Raw genomic sequence first — 15,641 nt, forward strand, 5'->3', positions numbered from 1 at the left:
ATGCTAATTATTATAATTATGTCTGAGAAAAAAATCATTAGGGGGTAGGCCCGTTCACTGATTTTCAACTGCCCCCTCTATTTAAAAATAAGGTCATTTTTCTATGAAATAGCTTTAGGAGCTCAAAGCAGAAAGAGGGTTATAGAAAATCCTGTGTAGGTATAAGCCTGCGTTTTTAATATTCTTATAATTCTGTGATGTGTCTGGAAACTGAACCGGGAGGAAAACAGTGAACCTATTTAGTCCAGGAGACTAGAAATCAGGACTCAGAAGAGTAAACATTTCTGTAATAGTTAGTCCTCAAATAGTCATTCATTGACCTTCCACTGGGTGTCTGGCAATGTGCAAGCTGTTTCTAGATGCTACCTCATGTAACAACCATCACAGTTGCACAGAGCAAGTACTAGTACTCCACTTTCACCGATAAAGAAGTAAAATCTTAGAAATTAGCTGCCCAATGTCATGTATGTAGGAAAGGAAAGCTGGATTCTGATTCATATTTGCTGGCTCCAAAGCACTTGTTGTAAATACTTCACTATCCTGTGCTTACATGTAAATGTACCATTTCTCTTAGGGGTCTTGAAATACTGAACCAAAGAATGGTGTAGGGGAAGGGCAGTTTAGAAATACCTGGAAATTTGGTTGTTTGAAGGAAGCCCACTCTCAGATGGTAGGAGATCAAGCTAACAGAATAGCTGAGACCAGGCTAAGGACCAGCTTCTTTGGGAGAGAACAGACGCAGGGGCGGGAGGGAAAAAGGGAGAGGCAGACGTCACTTCCCCTTGGCGGCTCTGGCAGCAGATTGGTCGGTTGAGTGGCAGAAAGGCAGACGGGGACTGGGCAAGGCACTGTCGGTGACATCACGGACAGGGCGACTTCTATGTAGATGAGGCAGCGCAGAGGCTGCTGCTTCGCCACTTGCTGCTTCGTCACGAAGGAGTTCCCGTGCCCTGGGAGCGGGTTCAGGACCGCTGATCGGAAGTGAGAATCCCAGCTGTGTGTCAGGGCTGGAAAGGGCTCGGGAGTGCGCGGGGCAAGTGACCGTGTGTGTAAAGAGTGAGGCGTATGAGGCTGTGTCGGGGCAGAGGCAGAGGATCTCATACTTACCTGGCAGGGGAGATACCATGATCACGAAGGTGGTTTTCCCAGGGCGAGGCTTATCCATTGCACTCCGGATGTGCTGACCCCTGCGATTTCCCCAAATGTGGGAAACTCGACTGCATAATTTGTGGTAGTGGGGGACTGCGTTCGCGCTTTCCCCTGACTTTCTGTGGTTTCAGAGATAGACTGTACGCCAAGGATGATATCCTTTTTTTGTATTGGTTTGTGTCTTGGTTGGCGTCTTAGGTGTTAATCCTGCAGTGGAGGGCTGGGGAATAGGAAGTAACATATCGCCTGCACGCCATAGGAGAAAAAGCGAGCATCAGCCGCATCGGCTTTGTAACACAAATTAGCTATCGTGAAGGCCGCTCAGCTCTTCCCTTTCTACCCTGGCTGCTTTTTGCAGGGATTGGTCCGTGGTCTCCAGTCTCTTGGGTTCTCACCCTGTGTGAAAATCTTCGTGTTTTTCCCTACCCCCCAGTCACTTCTTACACAGCCTCTGCTTCCAAGCGCAGCCCCCACAGGAGTTTGTAGGATTTCTGTGCTAGCGGGGAGTGTGTTCTCACCTCATAGAGCCAGGTAGAAACTACGCAGATGGGCGCTGTTCTCTGGGAAGAAAGCAGGGCCTTTGGGGCTCTCAGTGTCCCCGTTGGGTTGTAGACATAACACGCTTACTTTGCGTAGGGGAAGGTTCTGCCGGCCCCCAGGTGCCCTCGCGCATATTCATGGAGGCCCGCAGGTCAGAACCGCAGTCTCACCTGTCTTGGCGGAAATGCCCTGCGATCCTCCCTGAGATAGAAGGCGGGAAGTTTTATGAGGAGCCGGTCCAGTTTCCCTACTATCTCCTGCCGTTTATATATCTAGTCTTTCTTCAGACTTTAAGCGACTGCTTCATGTTTGATGTCTCACTCCCACATCCTACATCCACTGCCAGGCAACTTTCTAGATAGCACCCTGACCCATCCTTCCCACCCCCAAGAAGCCCTTTCCTATTTCTGGGGCCAGTGTCCTCCCCAGTCCCTCTTTCTTCAGGCCCTCGCTTATCACCTTCATGGACAGAAAATACTTAGCTCTCTCTCAACCTGAGGTTTACACCTGACACGCGTCAGTGCCCTGGCAAATTCCTTAATACCCCTTCTCAAATAGCACTGAAAATCATCTCTTTCTAACTCCCAGAACTATCTAATTGGTTTTGTCCCTGCACTACATGAATACTAGTATTCCACTACAGAGGAAAACCCCAGGCCTAGAGATGGCGGTTCTGGACATTGTGCCAGCCTCTCCCAGGGTATGTTTTCTGACCTCACCTACTTTTGATCAACTGAGGTCAGGAGTTCAAGACCAGCCTGACCAACATGGCAAAACTCCGTCTCTACTAAAAATACATACACACGCACAATAATAATAATAATAATAATAATAATAGTTACTATTATTATTATTATTGCCAGGCGCAGTGGTGTGTGTCTGTAATCCCAACTACTCGGGAGGCTGAGGGAGGAGAATCACTTGAACCCGGGAGGTGGAGGTTACTGTGAGCCGAGATCACGCCATTGCACCGCAGCCTGGGCAACAGAGTAAGACTCTGTCTCAAAAAAAGAAAAAAAATTAGTGCATCTGAGACATATTATTGGAGACAGTAGAATCCTGCGTCCAACAGGCACTTGGTGCAGATCTGAACCCATTGAGCTATTGGCTCATGTTCCCTATGTTCTATTAAGTATCATGAGCAGAAATTGAGCTCTTTGGCTTTTACCCACTGAGTATGGCTATAGGACAGGTCTCTCTCTCTCTCTCTCTCTCTCTCTTTCTCTCTCATTCTTTGCATCATTATTTTTTGCCATCAGTGTGGGTTTTTGGTTTTGAGGTTATGAAGTGAATTTCTGGGGACAATCTCTGTTGGGTCGTGTTGACAAGGATCCAGTCCCTGTTTGGTGATACATGACAGCTAATCTGGTCTGTGAGTCTTCTTTATTGTCTATTTATTGTCCTGAGAATAATGGTATTTCCTGATATTTGAGACTGCAGCAATGATAAGTTGTTCAGATCTTGTCTTTCCAATGTTTGGTAAAAATTTTATAGGCCCAATTGTTGTCAATATCTGCAAGAGTGGCATCTCTGTTACAAGAGTGATCTTACTACTCAATGTCCCCCCTCCCACCCAACTTCGTTTCCTAGGGGCTCTTGGCTTTAACGAATTTACTGTATCTAAAAGACATCTTAGTACAGGAAGAAAACTAAATCTGTAGCATGTAAGGAGCAGTTTTCTTTGATTGGTATATTCAGGTTTCTAACCAGCTGAAAAATTCAAATACATGTCCTTTAAGGATTAAGTTTAAACCACACTACAAAAAGAGAAAAGATTTATATGATCACATATAAGCAATGGAATCAGCAATATGAGTACTTTTCACAACTCTACAAATCAAATTTAATAATCTCCAGAACATTAAGGAAGTTCAGCCCTTAATGGAAATGAATGAAAAGAAATTATTCACCCGCTGTTACATGCCCTGGAAAGAGAATGCCGTGCCGGACTCAAAAGGGTATCACAATATTACTGAGATTTTCAGCAATGAAGGCCCTCCAAGGATCTAATGATGTTCATCTTTTCAGTTTATTTCCTTCACTGATAAACATTGTTAATAGATACCATTGCCTCTGTTTTCACTTTAAGAGATGTTACTTAGCACAATTCGTTTCTTTAGAATGCACCCTAGTTTGGTGGAAGGAATTTTCCTGCTTTTTAAATATAGGATATTTTCTCATGAAACAAATTGGCATACTCTTTCAGTGAAGTGAATAGACATATTAGATCTCTAAAATTGTAAAGGAGTCACTGCCCCAATTATCTTAGGAACAATAATAATCACTTATATAAAATTAAAATAAGAAAATTAAGCCAGGTATGGTGGCTCATAGCTACAGTCCCAGCACTTTAAGAGTTGGAGACCAGCCTGGGCAACATAGTGAAACCACTGTCTCTACAAATTTTTAAGTATTAGCTAATTTTTTAAAGTTGGCCGGGCATGATAATGCATGACTGTAATCTCAGGCTGCAGTGAACTATGATTGTGCCACTGCCCTCCAGCCTGAGTGACAGAATGAGACTCCCAACTCAAAAAAAAAAAAGAAAAGAAAATTAAGAATTTGTTGAAAATTGTTTTACTACAATGCTAGGCTGCATGTCTTGCACCTGTACTCCCAGCAACTCAACAGGCTGAGGCGGAAGGATTGCTTTAGGCCAGCGGTTGGAGACCAGCCTGGGGAACAGGGCAAGACCTCATCTCTAAAAAAATACAAGGCAAGCTGAGCCAGGAGGATTGCCTGAGCCCAGAAGTTCCAAGTTGGTCAGCTATGATTGCCCCACTGCACTCTAGCCTGGATAACAGAGCAAGACCCTGTGCCTTATTTTTTAATTTATGTTATTTTTTTACTACTTATGCTTATTTATCTATTTATTTATTTTTGAGACAGAGTCTTGCTCTGTAGCCCAGGCTAGAGTGCAGTGGTGCCATCTCAGCTCACTGCAAGCTCTGCCTCCCACGTTGAAGCTATTTCCCTGCCTCAGCCTCCAGAGTAGCTGGGATTACAGGCGCACGCCACCACACCCAGCTAATTTTTATATTTTTAGTAGAGTCAGGGTTTCATCATGTTTGCCAGGCTAGTCTCTAACCCTGACCTCAAGTGATGCAGCTGTCTCGGCCTCCCAAAGTGCTGGGATTACAGGTGTGAGCCACCTCGCCCAGGCTGCTTATGCTTGAAATGTGAGGTTTCATTAGGGAAAAATTTTCTTGTTGAATTTCTAACACGAAAAAATAATAGATTTAACTGTAGATTAAATTAATGGTCCTGGTAGTTTGGTACAATAAAATAAATGAAGTTGATAGCAGAGAGGAATCCTTGATGCTTTTGAACAATTTAAATAATGTAATATTTATTATATAAAGACCTGAAAAAGTTCATTTCATTATTATTTTATTTATTTATTTATTTATTTATTTTGAGATGTAGTCTCACTCTGTCGCCTAAGCTAGAGTGCAGTGGTGCAATCTCAGCTCACTGCAACCTCTGCTTCCCGGGTTCAAGCAATTCTCCTGTCTCAGCCTCCTGAGTAGCTGGGATTACAGGCGCACACCACCACACCTGGCTAATTTTTGTATTTTTAGTAGACACGGGGTTTCACCATGTTTGTCAGGCTGGTCTTCAACTCCTGACCTCATGATCCTCCTGCTATGGCTTCCCAAAGTGCTGGGGTTACAGGCATGAGCCACTGCACCTGGCCCATTACATTATTTTTTAAAAATCAGTGTGACTCTTTTGACAAATTAGAATGGTTTAATAATCTTGGTTAGGCTGGGCATGGTGGCTCATGCCTGTAGTCCCAGCACTTTGGGAGCCCGAGGTCAGGAGTTTGAGACCAGCCTGGCCAACATGGTGAAACCCTGTCTCTACTAAAAATACAAAAATTAGCCGGGCATGGTTGGGGGCTCCTGTAATCCCAGCTACTCAGAAGGCTGAGGCAGGAGAATTGCTTGAACTCAGGAGGCAGAGGTCGCAGTGAGCCAAGATCACGCCATTGCACTCCAGCCTGGGGGGGCAACAGAGTGAGACTCTGTCTCAAAAAACTAATAAATAAATAAAAATAAAGTATAAAAAATTAAAATTATGTGTTCAAATACATTAAACATATGGCAATGAAAAGGAGGCCTAGCATGACTGTCTGCATTTTGCTCCTAACCCTTCCTACCCTGTGGTGACATCTTCCAGGCTAACTGCTTTTTCTTATTTCTGCACATAGGCCAAGCTATCTATGGGAGGGATTTAGCTTACAGTTCAACTTTAAAGCACAGATGATAATAATCCCTTCCCCAAACTAACTCCTGAGAAGATAGAGAGGTTGTATACACAAGTAACCGTGTTATGCTGAAGATTTATAAGAGCAGTGTGACCTGACAAAGGACGAAGAATTTTCACCATCCCCTTGGGCTCCCACTGCAGCCCATGTCTGTCATTGTCAGACCTCTTCACCTCAAGCGCCTCCTTCTTCCTCCCTTCCCTAACGTACAAGGATCCTGAAAATCGTATTAATTTAAGATGGTTATTTAGGATATTAGTTCACCATCTGTTCAGTTTGGTGGCTCTCTGGAATAAAGTCACCTTCCCTGCCCCTACACCTCAACCCTCGACTTATTGGCTGTCAAGCAGCAAGCGGTGAGTGCAGTAAGCCGAGATCACAGCACTGCACTCCAGTCTGGGTGACCCTGTCTCAAAAAAAAAAAAAAAAAAAAGAGAGAGAAATTTGGTTTTCGAACCAGACAAATTAAATAGGAGACTTAATTGCAATGAGACCTAGAAATGTCTAAATTTCTAAAATTTCTAAAAGAACTGAGAAAATTGCCTCCATTGAGGAAGTAAGCTGAAGGAGGTAAACTGTCATGTTTTCTGAATTGAGAAATATTGAGGAGGCTTTGTCTCTTTCACCTCCAACTGCTCCTTCTCCTCCTGCCCCTGCACCTGCATAGTCTTTCTTACCTGAGCCTTCCTGTCCTGCCTTGCCTCTTCTTCCATCACCATCACCTAAGGAAAGTCCCCAGGGATCTGGTCCCTTCCCTGAAACTTCTGTTCTGACAGCCCCTTTCAAGGTAAAACCCAAACCCACAGGAAGAGGGGAGCCTACCGTTGTGTATACCACTTCACCAAAACGTGAATTAAGAATATTATAAAGGACTTCCCTGATCTAAACTTAAATACATTTCACTCTTGTGTTTCTAAAGCAGGCTCCAAGATCCTGTAGGCTTTGGCAGAAAATTTGACTTAACTGTTGAAACCTTTGAGCCCAAATATTCTGATCTTTATCAATTAATTCACATGCTGGTGAAGAAGGGAAGGCCACTAACTGGTTGCAAAAGGTAAATTGGAAGGATTTTCAAAAAGGGACTGAAGCAGAACATGAAAGGCTCACATTTTCACCAAATATCTCCAAGTTGCCATTCCCCAGGTCCTTCCTAAAAATATAGATTGGAGGATAATTCAGCATTGTACTAAAAAGCCACACAAATCTGTCTTTGCTTAACTAAAATGGTTTGAGAGCCAGGTGTGGTAGTTCATGCCTGTAATCCCAGCACTTTGGGAGGCTGAAGCGGGTGAATCACTTGAGATCAGGAGTTCGAGACCAGCCTGCCAACATGGTGAAACCCTGTCTCCACTAAAAATACAAAAATTAGCCAGGTGGCTACTCAGGAGGCTGAAGCAAAAGAATTGCTTGAACCCAGGAAGTGGAGGTTGCAGTGAGCTGAGATCCTGCCACTGCAATACAGCCTGGGAGACAGAGCGAGACTCTGTCTCACAAAGAAAAAAATAAAAAGAAAAAAGAAAAATAGAAAAAAACCCAGCAGGGTAGTAGAAATATAATGCACACAAGAATGATAATCATGAAGACAATCTGATTCTAGAAGAGTAAGGGAACCTATTCCATTAGAGAGCCAACTGAAAACATCAAATCCCAGTTCACACCCCAGGGTGTAGGGTCACGTGCCTGTAGTCCCAGCTACTCGGGAGGATTAGTAAGGAGGTTTGCTTGAATTCATGAGGTCAAGGCAGGAGTAAACCCTGATCATGCCACTGCACTCCAGCCTGGGTGACAGTGAGACCTTGTCTCAAAAACAAACAAACAAACAAACAAACAAACAAACAAAAACCCACAAAACCAGACAACAACAAATTGCCACCTCACTCTGAAATGACAATGGCAAACATCACTTTGCTATTGGCAAATTAAAAGAAAAACACTCCCTCTTGCTATCAACCTGGCCTCTTGCTCTAACATGTCTGACCCATGGTTTAAAATGCCCAAAAGCTGATGTACTCAAATTATAATACACTTACCTGTTCTGCACCAGCATTTATTTTTGTCTGGAGGAGATCACCATCCATGGTCCTGTAAATGTCTAACAGCATGGAATGATGAAGGGCAGTGTCTTTTAGGATATTTGGTTATATCTATATATATGGCTCTGAAGAAACCCAATATTGGGTGAGTTCCCTCAAACTTTTCACTAGGCATGACCATTGCTCTACTTTAGATAGAGATTCTGTGGGGCAAAACCTGAGAATTATCTGCCTGGCTATCAAGAAGATAGCTCCTTGCATTTTTGAGGGGAGAACACTTTTGCTTCAAGGGAGTGTTTCCTCCCAGGATTAGAAATCTTTCTGTAACCTCAGGAAACATTGCTGATGAAAACCAGGCATGGTGTGCTGCACAAGTTGTAGTAATAAGGCAGAAGTTAAAAGGAAAAGAGAAGCTTTCCTGTACTTGGCTGACTCCAAGACCTGCCATACATAGAGCCCTAGCAGATCCTCGGTAACACGATCTGAAAAGTCAGAGCCCCGAAGTATGAGTTCCGGAGACTCTCTCAACACAGTCAGCCCCTAGCAAAGATAAGAGGAAAAAACAACAAATGCCTTTACTACCTTCTCTTTCCCCCTTTCCATTTCGAATTATTCAAGTTTTGTTAAGTTCCTGATTTCCCTTCAGTGCAGCTGCAAGGTCACCAGCCATACTTGCATTGCAAGACCTGTGACAGTTTGATTAGCTGCCTTTGTTCTGCTTCTATAAGCCCTCTTGCCTGCCCCCGAGTTTCATGCCATCAAATTCCCGCCACGCAATTCAAACTAGCCAACCCGCTTTCAGAAGTGTCTATAAAGTCAAGCCCTGTCTTTGTTCGGGGCTCAGCCTTTGGATTTTAATCTGCTGGGCCTCAGTGCAGTCAATAAATCCTCCTATTTCACCCATTGGTCTCTCTGTTCTCCTGATTCCCACAACAGTAGTAGGGGACTGCGTTCGCACTTTCCCCTGGTCTTTCATGGTATGAATAATGGACAGCATTTTTTTTTCGCCTATAGTCGCAGGCTCGGTCTCAGTGATTGTATGCTGTGGTCAGCTGTTTTTGTTTTTGTGAGACCTTGTTTTCTTGTTTACTGTCCTGGGACAGATGTCTGTAGTCACTTGTTTCCTCGGGAGGCAAATTTCAGTGTCTGTGGGGGAGGTCTCCCATGTTAGCTGTGGTGGTACTTGGCAGGCAGAGCTCAGGGATCTAGGCTTCCGTGCTTTGTAGATTGCTCAATGGTCCCCAAGGCCTAGTGGCTTTTAACACCACTTGAAAACCTTAGTGTTTTTCCACTGTCCCCAGAGTCACCTCTTACACAGCCTCTTTTTTTGTTTGTTTGACTTATTCTCTGAGAGACAGTCTCACTGTATCTGGTGGCATCTTGGTTGAATCGATCCTCCCACCTCAGCCTCTGGAGTAGCAGAGGCACGAGTCACCGCAGCCGGCTAATTTCTGTTCTTGTTTTTGTTGTTGTGGTGGTTGTCTTGTTTTTTTAAGAGTTGAAGTGTCTCCATGTTGCCCAGGCGACGTGCTCCCGGCGACGGAGGCTGCCTGCCTGGGGGCGGGCTGGAGCCACGTCCCAGGGCTGGGGGCGCTGTGGGCACTGTGGGTGCCGCACCCACCACTGCCCGGCACCGGAGGCCAAGAGAGCGTTCCCGACGGGCTCCGCGGATGCCCCGCCGCGTCCTGCTGCCCATCCTGCCCGGGTTGTCGCGGGCCGGGGGCACGACAAGAGGCCGGGGCCTGCCCGGATGCAGCGGCCTGCAGGGCGCAGCTGTCCCTCCACCAGCCGGGGTCCCCTCGCTCAGCCCATGAGACAAATAAATGAATAAATAAATAAATAAATAAATAAATAAATAAAAGATGGAGTCTTGCTCTGTCGCCCAGGGTGGAGTGCAGTGGTGCGATCTCGGCTCACTTCAACCTCTGCCTCCTAGGTTCAAGTGATTCTCCTGCCTCAGCCTCCTGAGTAACTGGGATTACAGGTGCATGCCACCACACCCGGCTAATTTTTCGATTTTTAGTAGAGACGGGATTTCATCATGTTGGCCAGGCTGGTCTCGAACCCCTGACTTCAAGTGATCCACCCGCCTTGACCTCCCAAAGTGCTGGGATTACAGGCATGAGCCACTGCACCCAGCCAGAAGCGGGCATTAATATGCAGGCGCCTTATAGGGCAACATCTGTGTGCACCTCTTACAAATCTTAATGCTGTGTATATGAGGGGGTTCCTTCGTGTCCCCCTGGGGATGTTTGAGGTTGCCTGTATGTGTTATGTGTGTGCATATCTTTAAGCTCAGATATGCATAGGCGGATTGACACCTCTGTTTGAATGTATTCCCATGAGCTCATGCCATTAATTCACCATCACAAGAAATATTTACTGAGCGTGAGCCATGCCATTCCACAGCCACCATTATAGTACTAAGGTAGAATGAGGAACAAAAAATCCAGGCTTTCTGAGCTCACACTGGGGTGGGGGCATGGTGGGAAGACACAGGCATCCATGTAATAAACAGAAACCACGACAGGGCTAAGTGTTCTGGAGGAGAGGCACATAGTGTACTGAGGCCCCTGAGGTAGACCCCAGGTGCACCTTTGAGCTTTGCCTGCATGGTTTGGGTTTGTGGGCTCACCTGCATGTGTCCATGCATGCCCCATCTGCGTGCCCGTGCATGGCTGCATCACCCCATGCACACGTGCACTGCCCCTGGGCTTGCCCACATGTGCTGCTCCCCAGGGCGCCAGGCTATCAGCCTACAAGGCATTGTGGGTCTGGGCCCAGCCTGCCACCCCCTACAGAGGCCTGAGCTTGCCTTCCCAGGAGGCCCAGGACTCTCACCCAGGGCCCTTCCCTGCAGCTGGAGCAGGCTCTGTGGCTGGAATCTGGTGAGCTGGAGACGCAAGAGCCCAGGGGGCTGGTACCCCAGAGCGTGGAGTTGCGGAGGCGCTGCAGGAGGAGCAGGCCTCCTAGTGGCGCAAGCTGCAGGCCTACCTGGAGGGCCAGCAGCGGCAGGCCCAGCTTGTGCAGCGGCTGCAGGGCAAGGTCAGGGCCACCCATTCCTGCTCTTTCCCTCCCACGTGTTCACTTTGCTCTGCCCCCACCCCTGGGGCTCACCATCAGCTCCCAATCCCCAGATTCTCCAGTACAAGAAGAGGTTCTCGGAGCTGGAGCAGCTGTTGGAGAGATCCGGAGAGCTGGAGCAGCAGCAGCTGAGGGTGGGTGCCATGGTGGGGAAGAGGCAGGCCCTGCCCTCCACCTGCCCAGCCTGATGCTTTAACTTCTCTCCCACCCAGGACACAGAGCACAGCCAAGACCTGGAGAGTGCCCTCATCTGGCTGGAGGAGGAGCAGCAGGGAGGGCCAGGGCTGGCAGCATGGCCCCCTGGGCGAGCGCCTACTGATCCCCTGTGCCCCATTCAGGAGTGCCAGCCTGGCCCAGGTGAATGCCATGCTCTGAGAACAGCTGGACCAGGCAGGTTTGGCCAACCAGGCTCTGAGTGAGGAGATACGAAAGGTGACCAGTGACTGGACTCACAGCTGCAAGGAGCTGGAGCGGTGGGAAGCGGCATGGAGGCGCGAGGAGGAGGTGGGCATGGGGGTGCAGGGAGGCCAGCAATATAAGAGGAAGATAATGCACAATTATGCTAGTGAGACTCTCTTTTCCAATAATGTTTGCACTTCTCAATACTACATTTAAAAAGGAAATAGTAGCACTTGAACGGTTAAGTAAGAAGATGAACAAAATTGAACAGAGGAAAAATAACTGTCTGAAGACATGTTGAAAATACATTTAAAGACAGTCTGTCTGAGATAGGAGCTGAGCTGGCCAATCCATCTTTTAAATAATTGAACATCATTCAGGTGTCAAGTATTTGACCTGGAGACTGGAAGGGGAGGAGAGAGTCCAAAAAAAAAGTCAAAATATAAAGAAAAAAAATTAAAGAACTTGTCCCACAAATCAGGCAACCAAGGTCTAAACTTATACCCTCTGCCTGGGTAAATTGTTGTTGCTTCTTTCTGTGACTCTTAAAAGATGTACCATATACCTCATTTAATGACTTTGATTTATTCATGAAAACTCTATCCCCATGGGAAAAGCTGTTAAATGAAAAAAGATTTCTTTTAAGTAGAAAAATTATGAAAGGATTCCTTCCAACCCTCCATACCCAAAATATCTCAAATGAATTATATAGCTATCAATTATCTATATATATCAAAATATACCAATTAAAAATATCAGTTAAACAATACATCAATTGAATTATGAAAGCAAGCTTATTTAAGTAGCAAAGAATAATGTGAAGGTTAGTAAGTATAGCTTATACTTAAAATACAATGAATTGAAAGCTCATGGCACTTCACAGAGTAGGAAGAAGAAACTTAATAGAAAGTGGTAGTTGGGAGAGAAGGACTGCAAGGGAGTTATTTGGAAAATGCATTTTTTATTTCTGCATCATTTTATTCACAAATTATTCTTAATCTTTTGTGAATTTGTGGATTTCTTGAACTCAAACCAGACTTAAAAATACAGTTATAGCACAGAAAAAAATCTTTAATGGCAAAATAAAAGCTAAGCAAGAGAGCCTTTGAAAACACATGAAAATAGCACACACATTAAAAAAAAGAAAGAATAAAGAGATGTACAAGCGACACCTCCTCAACCTTCTCACTTGGTGTACATACGCACAGTAAATTATTTTGGGCTCAGCCAAGCATGGGAGCAATTCAAATAGATCCATATGATATTCTCTGATTAGAAACTCTTGTGGAGTAAGTTAGTGAGTGTATCTTTGCCTAAAACAGTCATGTCAAAATATAGCTTCCTATAGCATATTTATTTAGTATCATTTTGGTGAAAAAGTGGTTATACAGAATAGAAAAGAGTTGTCCAAAACTAAGTGGTTGACCTTTCCAGAGCCATTACCTGCAGAATTGTTATGTAAGTCTGTTCCATACTCATAAAGGAATACTCAGCTGACCCAACTGATTTTCTCGTGTTTTTTCCTTCAAGGGCTAGTAGAAGTCTATATGTTGTGGTGGAAAACAACCTCAGCCCTATAGTCCAACATTTGCCTAACAAAACTTGTCCTGTGATTTACAAAACTAGAACCTCACTGGTAAGTCACATTCCTAGAGTCTCCCCCATCCCTAACCCCAGTCACGGAAAATAAATCAAATCATTGTCACTCTTTCTTAACAAAGAGCGTACATTTAAAACTTGAGTAAAATTACAGGTACCGTCTGCGGCCTTCAAGGGGGAACTTGAAGTCTCAATACCGCAGTTGTCCAATCAGAGGATCCAAGATGAATATACTCAAGGACTTCATGCTTGGCATCCTCTGGAGACAGTACATAACCACCAGCTTGGTTTAACCGGAGATTCATTTGGGTTAGGAGAAATTATGTAGGCAATGTACTTAGTCAATGGAGGCCTTATGCCTGAAGACTTACAAGAATCTGAATTCGTATGTTACTTTTCCTTTAATGGAGTGGAATTCCAAATGAAAATAATCAAACAGCATGTGCATAAACATTAGATATCATACCCACATTTACAAAGCCTTTATAGATATGCAAGTGTTACTGCGTCTGTCCCTAGCTTCTGTACAGAATTTAATGGGTAGCTGTTACTATTTTATTGTTGTATAAAAATGAGGAAACTGATAAGTTGTCTAAAGGTGCACAATCAAAACACATCAAAGCCATTGTGAAATACAGGTCCCCGGATTTCAAAAACAGATCTTCTGCTTATAAATTCAGTCTTTTTCATACTGCCATAAACTCCAGAATGGGAAAACAAAGTTACTATCAGAAAAGCTGCTTTCAGCTGGGCGTGGTGGCTCATGCCTGTAATCGCAGCACATTGGGAGGCCAAGACAGGCGGATCACTGGAGGTGGGGAGTTCGAGACCAGCCTGGCCAACATGGTGATCTCCACTAAAAATACAAAAATTAGCTGGGCATGGTGGCGGACACCTGTAATTCCAGCTACTTGGGAGGCTGAGGCAGTAGAATCGCTTGAGCTGGGGAGGCCGAGATGGCTTAGTGATCCGAGATGGCGCCACTGCACTCCAGCCTGGGTGACAGAGTGAGCCGACATCGCGCCACTGCACTCCAGCCTGGGTGACAGAGTGAGACTCCATCTCAAAAGAAAAAAGAAAGCTTATTTTTTCCCCTAATCACCATAATATTCACTATGAAGTGATGGAAATAGAAATAATTTACTTAGCAAATCCTTTCTAGTTCAAATAATTTGTATATAGGCTGTGCAAACATAATAATGAGAGATTCTTTTTAGTCATCTTGCTTTATATCACTAATTACACTCTTATTTAATGATATTTTAAAGAAAAACGTGTTTATTTTCAAGTAGAAAAGTCATATATGTCCACCAAGGAAAGCTGTAACAAATGTAAAATACATAAAAAAGATAACAGCTAAATTTCTAAAGCATTCAAAAAAAAGACAAATAGAAGGGTGTCAGATTAGGAAAGTATGTCTTGTAAGGTGTGATGGACAGACTGATTAGCTTAGAGATGTGGATCTCAAAGTGGTTCTCAGAGCAACAGCATCAGCGTCACCTGGGAACGTGTTAGAAATGCAGATTCTCAGGTACCATCCCACATTTAATGAATCAGAAGCTCAGAGTAGAGACCAGCAGTTTGTTTTAACAAGTCCTTCAGGGATTCTGATACAGCTGATGTTTGAGAAACACTAGATTTAGGTAAACGTAAGAGGGTCACGTTAGTATTTTTAAATCATTGGAAGTTGGTTTGTTTTGTTTTTTCTTAAGTGGGACTCATTTGTACTTCAATACACAGAATGGATATTTAGAGGAAGTCGTTTTTGACCTAACACAGATGAGCACTTCCAATTGAACAGCGCTTTCTGATAATGGGGCTGCCCCCTACAAGTGAATAACTGGGTTTCTCTAGGCTGGAGCTGCAGACAGGTCACTATGTGTATGGAGGATTGTATTAATATGATCATGGCTCTTTATAGCTCTGCATTACTAATATTCTGTTTTAAAGTCTCTCCTCAATATCCAACGTCTCTGTGTTAATGATGGTAAGGAGTGGGTAACAGTAACAATCATCCTGTTGTTGACAACAGATGATAAGAGAAAGCCCAACTTTACACTCTGTATAATCTTACACCGATGCCCCATTCCTCGTCTAATTTTTTTTTTACATGTTAACACATGACCTTGGCATTACTAAATAAGAAGCCCTCTCACTTAGAACCCGATGCAGTATGATAAAAATTATTTTGAGAACAATCAGGAGCTCTAGTTTTCAATTCTGCTTCTCTTCTCAAGTAGTTCTGTGCCTTAGTTTCTTCTTTGTAAATTTAAATGGTTGGAACAGAGGATCTGTTAAGTGTGATTCAAGCTGAAATTGTATGTACCCCACACTGAGTTTCTCTGCTATACCCCTAACCCATTCAACAATCACACCACCAGTTTTCAGGACTCACAGTAGGATAGCCGTCTATCATTTGTTAATAGGTGTGCTCTTTCATCCAAACAAGAAACTCATGATTTCTGCAGTTTTTTATTCTAGCCAGGTTCTAGGTGCTGGCCTGGAACTATAAAACGAACATTTCACAAAAAGTTATGACAATATACAAAGGAAAGACAATTTCTTTG

The 15,641-nt window shown here is 44.3% G+C and overlaps 1 long non-coding RNA gene and 1 other non-coding gene across 8 annotated transcripts in view; both read left to right on the top strand.

The window, feature by feature from the left end:
* LOC104004085 (uncharacterized) overlaps positions 1-15,641 on the top strand; it is a 49,295-nt gene that overhangs the window by 16,289 nt on the left and 17,365 nt on the right. For 5 of the 7 annotated variants that reach the window (XR_008538261.1, XR_008538266.1, XR_008538264.1 and 2 more), the window contains 3 exons: positions 11,130-11,210; positions 11,289-11,580; positions 13,006-13,111. This is a non-coding gene — a long non-coding RNA (uncharacterized LOC104004085). The remainder of the gene's footprint in view (positions 1-11,129; positions 11,211-11,288; positions 11,581-13,005; positions 13,112-15,641) is intronic. The other 2 variants (XR_008538269.1, XR_008538263.1) reach the window with 2 other exon arrangements.
* LOC129138444 (U1 spliceosomal RNA) lies at positions 1,100-1,263 on the top strand. Its single transcript, XR_008541691.1, has one exon. It is a non-coding gene; the product is annotated as a U1 spliceosomal RNA (small nuclear RNA).

The sequence above is a fragment of the Pan troglodytes genome, chromosome 1 (genome assembly GCF_028858775.2).
Source record: "Pan troglodytes isolate AG18354 chromosome 1, NHGRI_mPanTro3-v2.0_pri, whole genome shotgun sequence".
NCBI lineage: Eukaryota > Metazoa > Chordata > Mammalia > Primates > Hominidae > Pan > Pan troglodytes.